This window comes from Pinus tabuliformis, chromosome 6 (genome assembly GCF_031772625.1).
Source record: "Pinus tabuliformis cultivar Carrire ecotype Pingquan chromosome 6, CPIR1, whole genome shotgun sequence".
Lineage (NCBI taxonomy): Eukaryota > Viridiplantae > Streptophyta > Pinopsida > Pinales > Pinaceae > Pinus > Pinus tabuliformis.
The window spans coordinates 1,046,490,570-1,046,509,629 of NC_142292.1; positions in this window are offsets into that span (position 1 = coordinate 1,046,490,570).

The window sequence follows — 19,060 nt, forward strand, 5'->3', positions numbered from 1 at the left end:
TGTCATAAAACAACCAAAAAAATCAAGAAAGGTGCAAATAACCAGCATGAAGTTGTACATCAATCAAAAGTTGCAATAGAGCTTGCAACAAGAGTACATCGTAGTCTATCTCAAAATCGTTCCAACAAGAACCAAAAAGGTTATGGCTACTAGCGTGAAGCTATAGAATATGTGTGTGTGTGTATCACAATCAATAAATTCCTAGTAGTATGGATTCTATAGAATAGACCTAAAATTATAAGAACTTTGAAATACATTAAATCTTAATAGAAAACACATTGATTGACAGTTTCATTTGCTACTTTCTTAGTTGAATTTAAAGCTTGCTTCACCAATTCCATATTCTCCAAGAGATGATGTACTTTATCCTCTTCCCTTTGTCTCCCATAATTTTAATTAACATATTGCACTTGGTGAGAAGCTATAGATTGTTGACTTTGGACAAATCAACTACCATATTCCTTAGCAAACTAGATTTTTCATCCACCACATTTATCCAACATTATTGTTGCACCAAAGTTCCCGTTATAGATGCAATTTGGGAGATGACATGAATGGTTTGTTCACAAATATTTTCAAACCCAGTAAGAATTGATATTTGATTTCCTTGTATTTCTTCCTTGTGCCCTTGTAGAGCTCATTGTATCTCATGGATTTTTGTTGAATCCTCGTGGATAGAGTACTAAACCAAATCATAGAACCATAAATAGTTTTAAATTATATTAATGTGATGTTTGGAACTCATTCCCAAGGTAAGCTTATGACTCATAGAACAAGCTTAAATGTTACATAGATTCTTAAAGCACAAACTCTAAGAGATGCAATTTTATTTTTGTGTATTAAAAGTGGCTAAGGTAAAGGAAGTGTCATAAAAAATATGAGCTTGGCCCTTTCCTCACTCGGGAAAAATATATTCATTGGTGCCAAGGTTGTCAATAGAGCATTAATAGTAGGCACCATTGCAAAAAGAACTCTATGAAAATGTTTGATGTAATTTCTAGATAATTGAGTGCTAGGGTGAAAAAGTCTTGGAATTTGAATTCCCATGCTTCACCAAATTAAAATTGTGTTGTGCAACATCGTATACCAAGAGATGAGTATATTAAGGTCTTTGTTAGTACATTTGTGAAGCTTAAAACATTCTATGCCAAGTCTATCTATGTTGAGGATACATGTATCATTAGACATTTCTAGATTTTTAGCATATAACATTTGTCAAATGATCCTATTCCTTTTAGTGTTTGAGAATTTTTATCCAAGTGTTAACATGCGAAAAAATTCCCCCTGCAATAGGGCATTATCACTCGATCAAGGTTCCAATTAAACCTATACTCTTTTGGTGTGGTGATGTCCATTGGTATGTGGGCTTGGTTGCCACTAAATGATTTGGTCCTCAAAAGGATACTTTTTGTTAAAGCTTTCTTAAAATATAAATGTAATTTATTTTATTAAACTCAAATAAGACTAGCTAATATATCTATCTCTACTTTCTATTTTAAGTCTATATATTTTTATTAGGAGAAAGGAATAGTTCTAACTATCCCAAGTAGGAGCATATAGAATGATAGGAATTGAACATCGAATCTAAGATGAGTTATCAAACTATTTTAAATAGTTTTTATCACTTAACAATAGTTAAATCAATACATATACAAATTTAACCCAATAAATAGTTATCGAGGTAACATAACTGCATATTCTGACATTCAATAATCAATTGATAAATTTATACAACTTATCAGAAGATAGCTTATCATGAATCTAAACATATACAATTATACATAAATTAACAATAGTGCAACATATACATATTTATATTTATTTGTAAAGAATCAATCAAAAGATAACAATGTCTTTCATTATAGTCAAAAAATGATGCCAATATCAAATTTGATTGTAATTCGTTGACCTTTGGGTCTTCCATCTAGCCCTCAAGTCTTGAAAATAGTGCATAAGTATTGACTATAGATTTTCTAACCCCCTTGTGACTATAAATTGAGAAGAAAATCCCACCATAGCATAAGATCCTCTTGCTTTCATTTCACACTTGTGACTACAAAATTGTCATGGCTTTATAATTCTCCACTTGTGTATATCCTCTGCTTCTCCCATCTGTTCCCATTTTATGTGTGATTTTCTCTACTTCTCCATGTGTTCCATTTTTATGTATGATTTTATACTAATAATTTGACAATATTATTATATTAGTGTAAGGATTTTCTGCCACCTATATTTTAAATGGTTTTTTATCCTTGCTTCTAGGATCTCCCAATTACAATTTCTTTATCATTTTCTTAATACTACTCTTTGTGATATTGTGTAGAAAATTCTCAATATGGCTAATTACATTATTCTCTTTACATGTTGGCAAGTATCTCATATGATTTGGATTAATCTATATTGAGTTAGTGGCATTTCCTTATGGGATCATAACATTAACATTGGAACTTGCAAAATCAAAGAAAACATAAAATAATTATTCATAGGTTATAAAAAGGTGAAGGAAATAAAATTTTAATAAAGAACTTTCCCATTAGTCAATTGGGTTCGTTGTGCTTTGGTGAAACTATCTCTTTGCTAATTGAACTTGCACCTGTATTCTCCTTCTCATGTAATGAGTTGGTTCTAAATCCATTATGAGATGGCTTCTTACTCATCCCATAAATTACAATTTATCTCTGTTTATTTGGCATAATAATTTTTGTGCATTCATGGTATAAATACTAGGACCTTATGATATTTTCCACGACAATATGGTGGATTCTTCTTCCCATGACATCATGTTTTTTTTAAAACAATCTCATAGTAACATTCTATTTTGTTCTCAAGAAAGAAAAAATAAACTTGCTTTCATTATAAAAGAAGTTACATATTACATAGATTTTTCTTCTATTTTCCTCGTTCACATTCAAAATGATACTATCTCTCTTTGTCCCTATCACTTTTTGTAATGAAATCTATGTTCTTTCTCTCCTTTCTATCCTCTACCTACCTCTATGTATAAATCATGTTCTTCCATCACACAAAATAAACATGGTTTTGTTCTTCTATGCGTCACGTAAAAAGAAAAATAATAAAATGTAAATACATCTATAATTGCAGAAATATATTTATGGAAAATCAAAATTTGAAAACAAACCATCAAACCCCGAAGTGTTTATACTGATAGAAAATGTCTTTTTCAAATATGGAGAAACTGATTAGGCTTGACTATGTACTGCATCCTTTTTTGGACAATGTATCAGCAACATGGTTTTGTTATCATTAAATATGGAAGAAGGAGATCCTTTTGAAGTCTTGTATCAACATCTTGATCTTGTACATCCAATTCGTGAGCGTGGGAGTCTCTAGTTCATTCTTTAGATTTGCCCACTCCACTATCACTTTGGAATCTCCAAAATACTGATCTCCTCTATAGCAAGCCACATGGCACAAAAAAGGATCCTCAATAGAGCGATTAGTTCCACTCTGGTGTTATTACCTGTTCCATTGTACCATCTGATTTGTTAGAAATATCCAAGCCTCAAAATAATAAACATCCCACTACCGCATTGTCCAAAATATGTGGCCGTATCAAAACAACCTACATGGTAATTTTCCTAGATATCCTTTGGATCACATCTTCTTTGTGCTACCTTCTCTGAAGCTTGGGATATCTCCATAAAATAAGGCATGACCTTAGTGCATGTGCCCCTCACATATAGCTCCACCTGTTCGAAAAGTCAAGTATTTCTAGCTCTCGAAATATCCCACATGATGTAGAAATGCATGGCCCTATAGGCCCTATGATTTGAGAACCATTTTGAAATGCATTTTCCGATGGAGACCCTATCCCAGGTCACTCTTAGCTTAAGATTATTATGGATACAAAACCATATAGAAACCACCAATGGACAAATTAGGAAGAGGTGATTCACTTCTTCATAATTTTCATTGCATATTACGTGCCATCCCAGACCCTATATGCCTCTTCTATGTAGATTTTCCCATGTGAGAATATTATTGTGAGTCACAAGCCAAATAAAAAACTTCATTTTCTAGGGGTTGTTCCATTTCCATGACTTTTGGAACCAACTATATCTAGGATCCATCATGTGACACTGAGTGATGAAAGAGTAAGATTCTTTGACCAAAACCTAGTAGCATTCTCATGGTAGAATATTTGCATTCTTGTTATTATTATGATATCATTTGACACACTGTATAGGTCTATCCTACAAAAATAACAATTGAACCAATCTCGTAAACCTCCAACAATGATTTCAGGCTCAATAATTTCTATGGGATATCCTTTCTTCATAAGCATGTGATTTATATTTCACGAGTTTGTGATTTGTTGGTTCAAATATCCAAAAATATTTGATGAAGAGGTGCAATATTAATTCATATTTTCTTCAATTGAATTTATGTCGATTGTAGATTTGGGAATATCTTGGAATTTTATGGTTAGGAGAGGTGTCAAACAATTTACTGCTTCTATGCATAATATATCGTGATATTCCCAAAATTTTCCATCAACCTAAGGATTCCCCTTTTCTTCTTGATGGCACGTCTTCAAATAATTTTGGGAATGGAAACAACAAAGCCCAAAAAGTTCATTGTACCTATAGAACAATCTCACCGGTAATTTTCATGGTTTCTGCTAGATGGTGCTTTATTTTAATAGAATGGAACTTGCTTTCATATGTGGCAGTGCTTAATAACCTCGTCAATGACTTGAAAAATCTAGTATATATTTCCGCGATCAGGTATGAATTTACTTTTATGATCTTGAGATAGCAATTCCCAATCTTATAATTATTTCCTTTTTATTTCCCAAAATACCAAAAAAAAACAAATTTATTAAAAGGAGATTTACTCATCACAATAATATACCTAATATGTCCCAGTTGTTACTTTTATAAAGTGACATAACTTATAAATAAGTAATTGGAGACAAAAAAAATTCTTGGTCTCTCTATACACATAGGTTGGAAAAGCAGATGGATAGAAACATATTTGTAATTCAATTTAGATCTATATATAAAAATTAAGTACAAATTCATATAGATCAAAATGAACATTAACTTCTAACGCATGTATGTTGTTACACTATAACATACTATAGGTAACACATTATAATTGTTAATTTTATTTACATATATATATCCAAATCAACATTAACTTATAATGCATTTCTGCTATTACACTACATTATAGGTAACACATTATAATTTTTAATCTTATTTACATATATTGAAAATATTTGGAAGTCAATTATACTCTTTTATCTATTTAGTGTATAATAATTTATTGATGGCATCAAAGATTATTATTAAAATTAGAAAATATAAATATAATAAAAATAATATTTTTATAAATATTATATCTCTCTCTCTCTCTCTCTCTCTCTCTCTCTCTCTCTCTCTATATATATATATATATATATATATATATATATATATATATATATATATATATATAAGTAAGGTTATCGTAAAAACTATTGATCATATATTAAATTAACTAATAGTAAGTTAGTTCAATCAATCGATTCTCTTCGTTAAAAGAACCTTGCTAATGGGAGGTGACGACATCAATTTTCCTTGATCCTCTTGGGGTTAGACTCTGCTAATGAGCTAACAGGAAGTGATCCCTTCTGGTAGATCTTCCTAGATAGTTACCATGGATGTAGCGGTCATCGACCTCTGGTGTTTGTGAACCACATTGAAACAAAAAAAAACAATAGTATAAGACATTAAAATCTCATTTTCAGTTATAAATCATAAAAATCAATCATCCAAAATCATTTTAAAGAGTTTCTTTAAAATAATACATGGAAACTGAGATTATGATGATGTTGGAGTTTGCATAAAATTGGTAGTTAAGACGTATCAATTGAACCACTTTTCCTTTCTACTTATGGATCTAATTGATGTGAATTAGTGTAAGAAAAAATTAAGCCATGAATTCAACCCAAGGATGGTTCTTGTATGTGGATAACTATGGATGGATTTCATAAAGTTTAAATAGTTACTTATATTTATTTAGTTGTGAAATTTGATGTGGTCAAACTCTTTTGTTTCAAGCAAGTCATTTGAAATAGTATGATGATTGAGATTGATAGATCGATGTCATGTGTATTGTGTTGGAGTGCCCAAAACGAGCGAGCTAAACTCTATTAGGAGTGAGAAAATGATAGATGCATGCTCAAATTGAGAAATAAGAGAACTCTTGATTTGGTATTACTTGTATTGATGAAGTAGATAGCATTGATGATGCCAAAGAAAAATTAATAATTTTTTTGAATCATGGATCTTTAAGCATTGAAATGATGGCCACCATTCATAAATATGACTAATTCATAGTGTTAAAAACTTCAGAATTAGAAAATTGATACAAATTCTTTACAAGTCACCTCATTTACTTAAGGTTTTTTTGAATCTATTTATTGTTAATTTCAACCTTAAAGATGATATGGAATATTATACTATAGTTTTAATATTTCACTTCCCTTTAACCCAATTTTTCCTAGCAATCATAGAGAATAATTACCATGTAAGTGTCCTTAAATGTCATGATGTTACACTTATCAGGGTACATGTTTCAATGCATATAGTATATCTAATTTCTCTTATTAAAATAGAACATAGCATCAATAATTCTTCTCCTTTATCTGAAAGATATGTGTTAGATAACTTACAATCCAATAATGTCTTATGTCAAATCAACGTGAATGAGTGTTAGAATTTACCCAATCAAAAAGATAACATGCACTGAAAATAAAGTCTCCTAGTATGAGTATATATCACAACTTTATCACAATGTTAGTATAGGTTAAAAGTTCCAAACTCAGCTAGGGAAACCATAAGAAAAATCTTGCCACTAAATGTTTCTAACTAAGAATTATCCTAACTGAAGTTAGTCACTCTACCAAAGATGATCAACATGTTAGCATCAACATTAACGGGTCTTCTTTGTCACATGCACAAAACTTGTATCACAGAGGCTCTCCACACTAACATCATCTTTTTAGGGTTTGCAAACCCTAGCAATGTTGTATCGCATATATACATGGTAATATAACTCCAACACTAATGAGGGTAAATTTCCATATTAGTATTTGGAATTTTAAATCCCATACCTTAATTTCAATGAATTTTATTAATAAGATATAATCTAGATTAAGAACTTGTGAGTTTTGATTATGAAATTGTGAATATCAATGTCTTAAAAATGAAAAATTAGATTCCAAAAGTGTGAATATTGTTTTTCAAAAATGGAAATTTCAACTAATTTGATTCCAAAATTGTGAATTTCGAAATCCAAAATTGCATATTTCAATTTCAAAATTGTGAATTTGAAATATAAAAGTATTAATTAATGTGTATTTGTATTTCAATATTTTATATGGAATTGAATTTTATTAACATATTATATCCAAATCCAAGAAAATATGTTTTTTTTTTGTAAGTCATCATTTTCTATTAATTCAAGAAAGATTTACATTGTGAGAAGCAAAACTTCCAAACACCATTGGCCTCACTCCTACCAGATTTGTTGGCCAATTGGTAAAGATAAAAATACATAGAAAAAATATCTATGAAGAATAATCCTTCCCACCTTCATCATTATGCACCCATATTACCCTGAGCCAAGTCATTAGGGCCATCACCCCTAGGCTAGTGAAACACTTCATGTACATGTGACTCTATGTAGGCTATTCTCCCTTCAAAGTTGTCTAGGTGCTCTTGGTGTCACTTTTGACCTCCATGAAGGGATATTAGATCCATCATATGCCATTCATTATGTTGGAGATCATTCATGAATCCAATGATCTCATTGCAGTTGTCATGTCTATCCCTGGCCAATTGTTCTACTACCACTATCACTTGAAAAAATTGCACTTCAAGCTAGTTAAAAGGCAGAGGAAAGTTTACATGCCCAGGGTAGAAGGCATTTTGTTGCTCCAACTCCTCCCATTCATCATACTAGTCCACTTGATGTACTATCCCTTGGCCACAGGGACCCGCCCCTCTCTAGGCCCGACCATGTTGACGGTTCATAGTACTCTTGTTTTAAATCTATCATTGGCCACACCACATGATCTAAGCCATGCTACGACTACCAAACAAGTGAGATACACCCACAACCAGATCCCCCAGAAATCGACACACTTGCATGTCATTCAAATGACCTACAAGCACTTCTTTCCCCAACACCACAATGACACTCACCCAGAAATTAAGAAACAACCGACCGCTAACTCCATGCTATGGGATCGATCCACAAGTGAAAAAACCACCCTCCCACACTCTAAAAGGCACTCTAGCCCTGTATGGAACTAGCAACTGCAACCACCAGGAGAATTAAGCCTTCTGCTAACAACCCTTCACTACTTCGAACCAGTTGAGGCCAGAAACCACCACAAGACCAGTCACATCTGACCTAGGGGTAATTAACATGTGAATTGACCCTTGAATCTTGACCCCAAGACACTCCTCTCTCCCCTATAGGAGTACTAAAACTCATCCACCAAGGAAAGAGACAAACATGAAATGGAGGCTAGCTTCAACAGGGAAAAATCTCGGCCCCAAGACAAAGGTTTCCTTGACAAAATCCACTCAATCAACTAAATAGATGCTACAGTTTGTTGGCCACACACTGGAGCACACCCTTCTCCCATAACAAATCTTCTACCAAAACCAAATCCAAATAGAGCGTACCAAATACTGTAATCAACGATGGACAGACCAGAGAGAATTACCTGCACGAAATTAATGGGTGCAGACCCGAGAACTAGGTGGAAGATGAAACCAACTACTGAAGCCTCTACCCACCAATCTCACATGTAATTATTCCTGGTCATTGCAACACTATGCATCCCTGGGTCCCATATGGCACTTTGAGTCACATCTTGAGCTGATGCTGCTCCATACCTCCATCCCACATATAATTAAATTACCAACTTCAATCTAGGAGTAGGGAATGGTTTAACAACAAAGCCACCCTTTGCACCTAAATATTTTTCACCCCTTATGATCCTAACACTCATCGCCCATATCCTGGAAATGAGTGTCACAACCATGCCAAGGCTTATTATACACATTACTTGCTGTAGATCTTCACCTTTGGAGTGCCAAATGAAACATACCTTCCACATTTTAAAATCATTTATGGTGCATGGGTTGTGAATTGTTGCCTCTGTCCTAAGCCATCCAACATTCCTTAACCACCACCATCAGGGAATGATAATGTGTATTTTGATTTCAATATTCTAAATTAAAATTATTTTCAAATTAATATATTATATATAATTCCAAGCTTAAAGGATTGTTCTATATAAACAAAATATAACTTTGGCCCACTTCTTTTTAAAAAATTCTCCACCTTATTTGCAAACAATATAATTTTTTATTATGAAAAGTTATTCACAGAACCCATACACAAAGCGAGGAGAAAATAGGGTAATTTATTTTTAGTGGTTTTACTTGAAGAATTAGTTTCTAATTAAAATCATTGAATTTTCCTTGTTTTTTTTTTAAAGAAATAGATATTGAATTAGATAAGAAAACTTGTTTTTGGTCTAGTTCCCTTACCTATTCTTCAAATTCCAAAGAGATATTGCATTCAGAGATCCAACAAATGAGAAGTCTAATTGTTGGGTCCCTATAATACTAGTGATTACCCCATCACTATTGTAGTTATACCCCTTATTTATATTGTTGTGCCCCTATTACCCCCATATTGTTATTTCTATGCCCCATAGAATCCCTCTATTGTTATTTTTGTGGCTTTATATTATTATTGTTAGGTCGGCTGGATTATATTGTGACTCCTTAGACTCCTATATATAGGAAGGAGGTTTTGTCATTTGTATCATCCAAGAATTGTTCATTTATGTAATGTAAAGGAGGTTGCCCCCTCGAAGAGGCTGAATTCTAAGGCGTTGATCTATCTTTTCTATCTTTTCTTGAGCTGGTTTCATAACATTTGGTATCAGAGCTTTGGATTCTAGGGTTTCGCTGCTACAAACAGGTCATCGTGGAATTTTCGCTATAACATTTTTTTTGTGACGTTTCAGAAGTCACAAAAAAAACCCATTTGAGAAGAAATCGTGCTGAACCTTGGGTCTGAATTTCAGAGCTCTTCGCATGATATTTGCGGAGATATGATCTGAGGAAGTTGGTCTTTTTGCAGACTCTTGAATTACATTCAAAATAGGCGACTTGGGGAAAATCGTCATAACTTTCTCTCTGGGGATCGGATTGAAATTTCATAAGAAGGTACAGAAAGAGGACGGACTATAGTTTCTTGTGTGTTTGTTTTAGATTCAAAGGTTGAAACAGTGACTTGTGGCACATCGTACAAGTTCGCTCTACTGAACCAGTATAAAAGCAAGTCACTGTGGGAGATTTCACATAACTCTTCCTTGGAGAATCCAATTTGGCTCAGAATTGTGGCATTGGAAAGAGGATGTAGAAGGATACTACAGGTAGCAATTTCAGAACTGGATGATCCAAAATTACAGAGATACATCAGATTCAATATCAGACTTCTATAAAGCGAAAAACGGTGTGTAGTTTTTTTTTTCAATTTTTGTGTAAGCTTGGTTTAACGGAATTCAAAGGGCATAGTAAAGAATTTTTATCGGTAACGGATGCCCCGAGGAAATAAAATGCAAACACCAAGTAAGGAACCTGAAAGCTCTAGCATGACTCATGAAGGAGAGGAAGAAATGCTACATGATATATCAAAATTACAAGAACAAGTGCAACAAATGTCACGCTCACAAAAGCTAACAGAAGCTAAGATAAGTGGCGTGGAATCTAAGATAAATGGCGTGGAATCTAAGATAAAGGGCATGGAAGCTAAGATGGAGGATTCAGTGGCAGATTTGAAGATAGATTTGAAGACAGACATGGAAGAATTGAAGAAGTTGCTACAAGAAAGGGTCACTAATGGTGAAAAGGTAGTAAAGGAAACTCATGATGAGAACAAAAGAAATGTTAATCATGATTCCATAGACGCTAATGTTGGATCAAAGAATCACCATATTCCAAAAATCGATATGAGGAAGTTTGATGGCAAGGATCCCGCCACATGGATATTACAGATGGAGCAATTCTTCAATCTCAATAATGTGCAAAACGCACAAAAGGTACGTATGGCAACTGTATATTTGGAACCAAATCAGTTTGTATGGTATCAATGGCTTTGCTCTCGTAAACAATTTATCACTTGGGCAATTTTTACGGAAGAATTGATAGCACATTATGAAGATACAAAAAGCAACACTTTTTTTAGCCAAGTGATAAGTCTCAAACAAAAGGGTTCAGTAATGGAGCACATTGAGGAGTTCCAAAAATTGAACATAAGGGTAAGAGATATTCGAGAGGAGCACAGGATTGATGTGTTCATAGGGTCTTCAAAGGATAATATCCAACATGATGTTCGCCTTTGGGAACCTGATTCATTAGAGAAGGCATTCAGGTTAGCAAGAAAAATGGAAAGCAAAATTATGGCAACCAGGAAGCATACCACTCACAACTATAAAGACGGAAGTGTTGTTGCCCCTAGTCTTCCACAACCTATAAGGTTGACACCACAACAATTGGAAGAAAAAAGAGCAAAAGGGCTTTGTTACAGTTGTGATAGCAAATACACTAAAGGTCATAAGTGTGCTGAGAAGAAATTATTCTACATAGATTGTGAAGAGAAAGAAGAAAAGGAGCAAGAAAGGTCAAAAGAAGAAGATATACTCCAGGAACAAAGCCTAGATGAAGAACAAATAAATCCGACCATATCTTGTAATGCATTGGCAGGAATTACCACTCCTCAAACCATCAAGATAGAAGGACAAATCAAGAAGAAAAAGGTAATAGTGTTGATTGATTCAGGAAGCACCCACAATTTTATTTATTGTAGGGTAGCAAAAGAATTGAATTGCTTCCTATATCCAGCACCAGAGTGTCAAGTGATGATTGCAAATGGAGGAACAATAAATTGCTCTGGAAAGTTCCATAATATCAAGCTATCCATGGGAGAATATGTATTGACTAGCCCAATGCTTTCCATCCCAATGGGAGGTGTTGATGTTGTACTAGGAGTCCAATGGCTACAATCCTTGGGTACAATAGCTTTTAATTTTCAAGAACTTTTCATCAAATTTTCTACGGAAGGAAAGGAAGTTGAATTAAGGGGTATTGCAGGGAAACCAGGAAAGATAATTAGCTCTAATGGCATGACTAAGCTTCTTAAAAAGGAGCAAAGAGGTGTAATTTCACAATTATGTTCGCTAGATGTTTCCACATTGGAATCATCTATATCTCCAGATCTCCAAAATGTCCTGGACAGTCATTCCAAGGTATTTGAGACTCCCAAAGGTCTCCCACCTATGCGTGATCATGATCATGCTACTCATCTGATTCCAGGAAGTGTTCCTCCAAACATCAGGCCGTACAGATATCCCTATGCGAGAAAAAGGGAAATTGAATGTATGGTTGCAGAAATGCTAGAGGCTGGTATAATTCAACCAAGTCAAAGTTCTTTCTCAGCTCCAGTAGTATTGGTGCACAAGAAGGATGGATCATGGCGCATGTGTCCGGATTATAGGGAGCTAAACAAGCTCACTATTAAAGATAAGTTCCCCATTCCTGTTATTGATGAATTATTGGATGAATTGCATGGATCAATTTACTTCACCAAGTTGGATCTTCATTCGGGATATCATCAAATTATAATGAAGATTGAAGACATTCCGAAAACAGCATTTAGAACTTATGAGGGTCATTATGAATTTTTGGTCATGCCTTTTGGCCTTACCAATGCACCTTCAACATTTCAAGGTTTGATGAATTCAATTTTCAAACCATTCCTTAGAAAATTTGTGTTAGTATTTTTTGATGATATACTAATCTACAATAAGTCTTGGAAGGATCATGTTGAACATGTTGACAGGGTGCTACAACTATTGGAGGAGAAACAATTATATGCAAAAAGATCCAAATGTTTCTTTGGAGTCCAGGAGGTGGAATATTTGGGTCATATTGTATCTCATGAAGGAGTTAAGGTAGACCCTAGCAAAATTAAAGCCATTAAGGAATGGAAAATCCCCACATCCATAAAGCATCTGCGAGGATTTCTTGGGTTGATAGGGTATTATCGCAAGTTTGTTAAGAATTATGGGAGAATAGCAGCACCTCTAACAACATTATTGAAGAAAGATTCATTTTCTTGGACTCCAGAAGCAACAAAGGCCTTTGAACATCTTAAAGAGGCAATGTGCCAAGCACCTGTCTTAGCTACGTCGAACTTCACAAAAACCTTTATTGTGGAATGTGATGCTTCAGGAAATGGAATTGGTGCTGTTCTAATGCAAGATGAAAGACCCATTTCTTTTGAAAGTCGTCCAATCAAGGGAAAGTTTTTAAGCAAAGCTATTTATGAGAAGGAAATGTTGGCAATACTCCATGCACTTAAGAAATGGCGACCCTACCTAATGGGAAGACACTTCAAGGTAAAAACGGATCATGATAGCCGTAAATACTTTTTAGAACAAAGATTATCCTCTAAAGAGCAACAAATGTGGGTCACAAAGATGTTGGGTTGTGACTTTGAAATAATCTACAAAAAAGGGAAGCAAAATGTGGTGGCAGATGCACTCTCAAGAAAGGATGAGGATGTGGAAGCATTGTTGTGTGCCATTTCTATTATCGAACCAGATTGGATAAACGAAGCAAGGGAGGAATGGAAGAATGATGAAGAAGTGTGGGAACTTATTCAAAAGCTACAACAAGATTCCAGCACTTCTGATACATTTAGCTGGCAAAATGATTCGTTATGGTACAAAGATCGCTTATACCTCTGTAATAATTCCCAGCTAAAACAAAATATTCTTATGGAATTGCACACTTCTCCCTTAGGAGGGCACTCAGGATTTTTAAAAACTTACCACAGGGTTAAGAAGGAATTTTTTTGGGATGGCCTTAAATCAGATATTCAAAAGTTTTTGGCGGAATGTTTGGTTTGCCAACAAAATAAAGTTGAAACAATTAAGACACCGGGTCTATTACAACCTTTATCCATTCCAAGCCAACGTTGGGAGGAGGTTTCAATGGATTTTATCACAGGTTTTTCCAAGTCTGAGGGAAAGAGTGTCATCATGGTGGTAGTTGATAGGCTTAGCAAGTATGCACACTTTTGTGCATTATCACATCCATTTAAAGCCAGTACAGTTTCTACTGCATTTATGGAAACAGTTCAAAAGCTACATGGAAACCCAAAGATTATTGTAAGTGACAGAGATCCCATTTTCACTGGAAATTTTTGGACAGAATTATTTTCTTGTCTTGGTACTCAGTTAGCTCATAGCTCATCTTATCATCCTCAATCTGATGGGCAAACTGAGATAGTAAACAAATGTTTGGAAGGATATCTTCGTTGCTTTGTATCTGATAAACAGACACAATGGATCAAATGGTTGCCTCTGGCTGAATGGTGGTATAACACTTCCTTCCATACAGAAACAAAAATGACCTCATTTATGGCACTTTATGGGTATCAACCACCATCCATCACATCATATTTAAGAGATAATTCTAAGGTTCAGGCAGTGGAACATCACATCGAACATCAACAACAAGTCCTCCAACTCTTAAAGGATAACCGCGTGTTGGCACAAAATAGAATGAAACAACAGGCAGATCAACATCGCAGTGAAAGAAGTTTTGATGTAGGTGATTGGGTATTCCTACGGCTACAACCATATAAGCAAATGTCCCTAAAGAAAGCTAAGAAGGATAATAAATTATCACCAAAGTATTATGGTATGTATAAGGTGTTGCAAAAGATTGGTACTATGGCATACAAATTGGAGCTTCCTGTAGCTTCTCGATTGCACCCAGTTTTCCATGTTTCGTGTTTAAAGAAGGCTATAGGTGACAAGCTCCCAATTCAAACAATATTGCCAGAACTTGACGAGGAAGGAAAAATTATATTGGAACCGGAAGCAGTCACAAAAACAAGAACTCGACAGCTACGAAATCGATCAATTTCAGAGTATCTTATCAAGTGGAAGAACTTATCCATTGAAGATTCCACATGGGAGATGAGAATTTTATGCAGAAGTATCCAGAACTACTCAAGCGTTGAGGACAACACTTTTTTGAAGGAGAGGGGCATGTTGGGTCCCTATAATACTAGTGATTACCCCATTACTATTGTAGTTATACCCCTTATTTATATTGTTGTGCCCCTATTACCCCCATATTTTTATTTCTGTGCCCCATAGAATCCCTCTATTGTTATTTTTGTGGCTTTATATTATTATTGTTAGGTCGGCTAGATTATATTGTGACTCCTTAGACTCCTATATATAGGAAGGAGGTTTTGTCATTTGTATCATCCAAGAATTGTTCATTTATGTAATGTAAAGGAGGTTGCCCCCTCAAAGAGGCTGAATTCTAAGGCGTTGGTCTATCTTTTCTATCTTTTCTTGAGCTGGTTTCATAACACTAATTCTATGAAAACTTTTATTCACTATCCTAAATGTATGTTGGCTATAAACACAACAATAGATTCCTAAGAACTTTCTATATTGACATAACACAAAAAAAAAAAACCAAAATAATGCATAACTAATTGACAACGGAGATTCTAGGTGTTCCCTCTTGCCATGATGCTGAGACTCAACTCTAATCATTTGCACCTAAATCTGGAGCTTGTTTGCTCTTTTTCCTCTCTATCTCTTCACTAAATCCAATCGCAACCTTGCAAAAGAGAATCACAATGTTGTCTTGACCTTCATTTTTTTCCACCTAAGCACCTAGTGTTGATAACTACAATATAAACCTGGATATATATAGGAGTGAATATGAAGAGATAGGTGAGGTGCTTCTCACATGTAATAAACATGCCTTCCTTACCTGCCTTAAGGCCCTGAGCCACTTGTATACCCATTTCATCACCAGAGTACACTAGTTGTTGGTGTGATTGGGAAGAAGGCTTACTTCCTTCATAATGTGAGGCCAAGATATTAATGTTGGCTCCCTTATCGAATGAAAGTGCGCTAGAGAACAAATTTTAAGACCTACACTCAATATAATTACCATACGGATGAGATCCACCCACTAGTAGAAAATGATAAATTAGTGACTAGGTGACTAAAAAAGTTAGTCACCATAATTTTTCCAAGTGAAATACTACAAAAAATTGAAATCATAAGGGACCCAACTAAAAACGACTAACATAAATCACTAATTTAGTCATGGGTTAAAATATATGACTAGCTAATAAGTAGTACAACTAAAAATGACTAACATGAATGACAAATATAGTCTAGGAACAAAAATATGACTACCTAACAAGTACTACAATAATATGAATCAATTATTTATATTAGTCATTTTAATTGCGTCAAGCAATTTAAACTTACAAGTGATAGAGCATTGAAAGGTTGTTAAATATTGGCTTAAAAGTTATCATTACTTAAACACTTCTTCATCGTCACATGGTGTATCGCTGAGTCAACTTTGCAATATTTATCTCTAATAATTTGTAATTTTAAAAATATATTTTTTAATAAAAAAATAATTTTTTTTATGTATCTTTTAAAAATCTATTCATTGAATCTAATTGGATCTACTTCCAATTTGAAATTAATTTGAAGAGAAATTTTAACTTTTAAGACTATAATATCAAATAAAAACTACTTTAATTTCATATTAACCAAACTAGATCCATCTTAACCCCGGATCTATCAAGCACCGAGAAGGATCCAATATCTTGAGGTGCAAACTTAATCTTTTAGTGCAAAAATTGAAGAAAGGTTTTCACCTCAAGATATTGGATCCCTCTCAGAACTTGATAGATCTAGGGTTAAGATGGATCTAGATTGGTTATATAATACTATATAATATCTATATTTGTATTTATGTCTCTTTTTTATTCCCTCTCTCTATCTCACCCCCCAAACATACACACTCTCCCTCTCCCTCTCTTCCCCTTCACTCTCTCTCTCTCTCTTCCCATTCTCTCCCTCTCTATATCTCTCCTTCTCTCTATTGCCTCTCGCTCTCCTCTCTCCCTCACTCTCACTCCGTGACTCCCTTGTCACCCCCTGTCTCTCTCCACCTTTCTCCCTCTATGTTTTTCTTGTTTCCTCAATCTCCTTCCCCCTTCAATTCCATCTCTATCTCCTCATCTCTCTCTTCCTTCTCCCCTACCTCCCTCTATCTCTCCCCCCTAATCACTCTCCCTATCTCTCTCTTACATCTAACTCTATCACTATGTCCCTCCCCCTCTCATTCTCTCTCTCCCATCCATCTCTATGCCTCCATCTCTCTCCCTTCTTATAATGCCCCACTTAAATCTTATCCTGCAAATTTCGTTAATGTTTACATTATCTGAAAATATTGAGAAATATTGGTCTAATATAAAATTCATGATTTCTATGATTCAAATTCCTAACTTGCCTTCTCAAATTGAATCTTAGGTAGGGTATGGTCTCCTTTCATTATTTCAAATAATATATGTACTCATCTCACATTCCCCAATGTACTCTCACATTTACTAGGGAGAAGACATGGGCCTCTCCATTTAATTACATCTCACATTCCCTAATGTACCCTCACATTTACTTGGGAGAAGACATGGTCCTCTCCAACTCATTATCAATATATATATTCATCTCACATTCCCCAATGTACCCTCACATTCTAGGGAGAATACATGGTCTTCTCCATTTAATTACATTTCACATTCCCCAACATACCCTCACATTTACTTGGGAGAAGACATGGTCCTCTCCAACTCATTATCAATATATATATTCATCTCACATTCCCCATGTACCCTCAGATTTACTTGGGAGAAGACATGGTCCTCTCCCATTAATTTCCTAATTTTATATTCATGTCACATTTCCAAATGTACTCCTAGCTTTACTTGGGAGAAGAGAAGTCAACTGTAAGGATGGATGAGAAGTTAATGAAATTAATGAGGGGTGGTTGAGAAGGAGAAGAGAGGGAGGGTATAAAAGGGAAGGGGGAAGGGAGAAAAGGGGAGGTTGGGGTTTTGCTTATGATTATGGGGTTGGTTCTGATTTTAGGACTTGTTGTGTTTTTTTGGAGACCTTAGGAAACTGTGGAGGTTTCTTGGGTTGTTGAGAGGAGGGAAATATTGTTCATCTTGGACACACACACTACATCTGGTTGGACTTGGGCTCGGAGGGCTAGGGAACTCGTGGAGGTTTCCTGGGCTAGGGATTATTTCCTAGTTGGCTGGGACATAATCCAGTTGGGTCCGTCAAGAGGAGCATTCAACAGGAGTAGCAGGACAAAGGCATCTCTACTAGCCACCAGTACAGGTATTCCTCCGTAGATTACTCTTGTAAATTTTACTAGAATGAATATTCACCTTAAGTTATGCTGATTAGAATGTAAATGGTAAAATTTTATTTGTTTAAAAGTCTTATAAGTAAACTATCGCCTCTTATTGCATTTAATTAGATCTGTTAGCAGACCCTAAACCCTAGGATAGGTCTCTTACACATGGTATTAGAGCTTTGGTTAAAAATCTACACCCAAGGCCCACTAAACCCCAAACTCCACTATAAGGAGCTTGTAACCCTCATAAGGACTTATAATCCTAAAATATATTCATATAACAAATTGTTTTTAGAATGAAGAAAAAAACGGGATACACTCTTTATCGCCATGAAAAGCAATAGAAATAAGTTTAATAACTGCCCAGAGCTATCAGTAGCAGTAGCCTGTAGGGGATTAAACCTATGCTTTTATTGCTAATCTTACGGCCAAAGGAAGAAGCCTTTCGAGGCATTTCCATGGATTCGGCCAAGAGCATTGATGACAAAATGGTCTTAATTTTCTCAGAGCTACAGCAGGGCTTGAGAAGTTCACAATAAATAAATAAATAAAAAGAGGTTCATTTTGAGTATTATGTACAAAGTTGAGCTCTCGCTGTTGGGCACTGGATCTGTAGATTAGTGTCCAGTAAGATTCATATCATTTCTGTTGGGGATTAAACCTCTGCTTTTATTGTTAATCTTACGGCCAAAGGA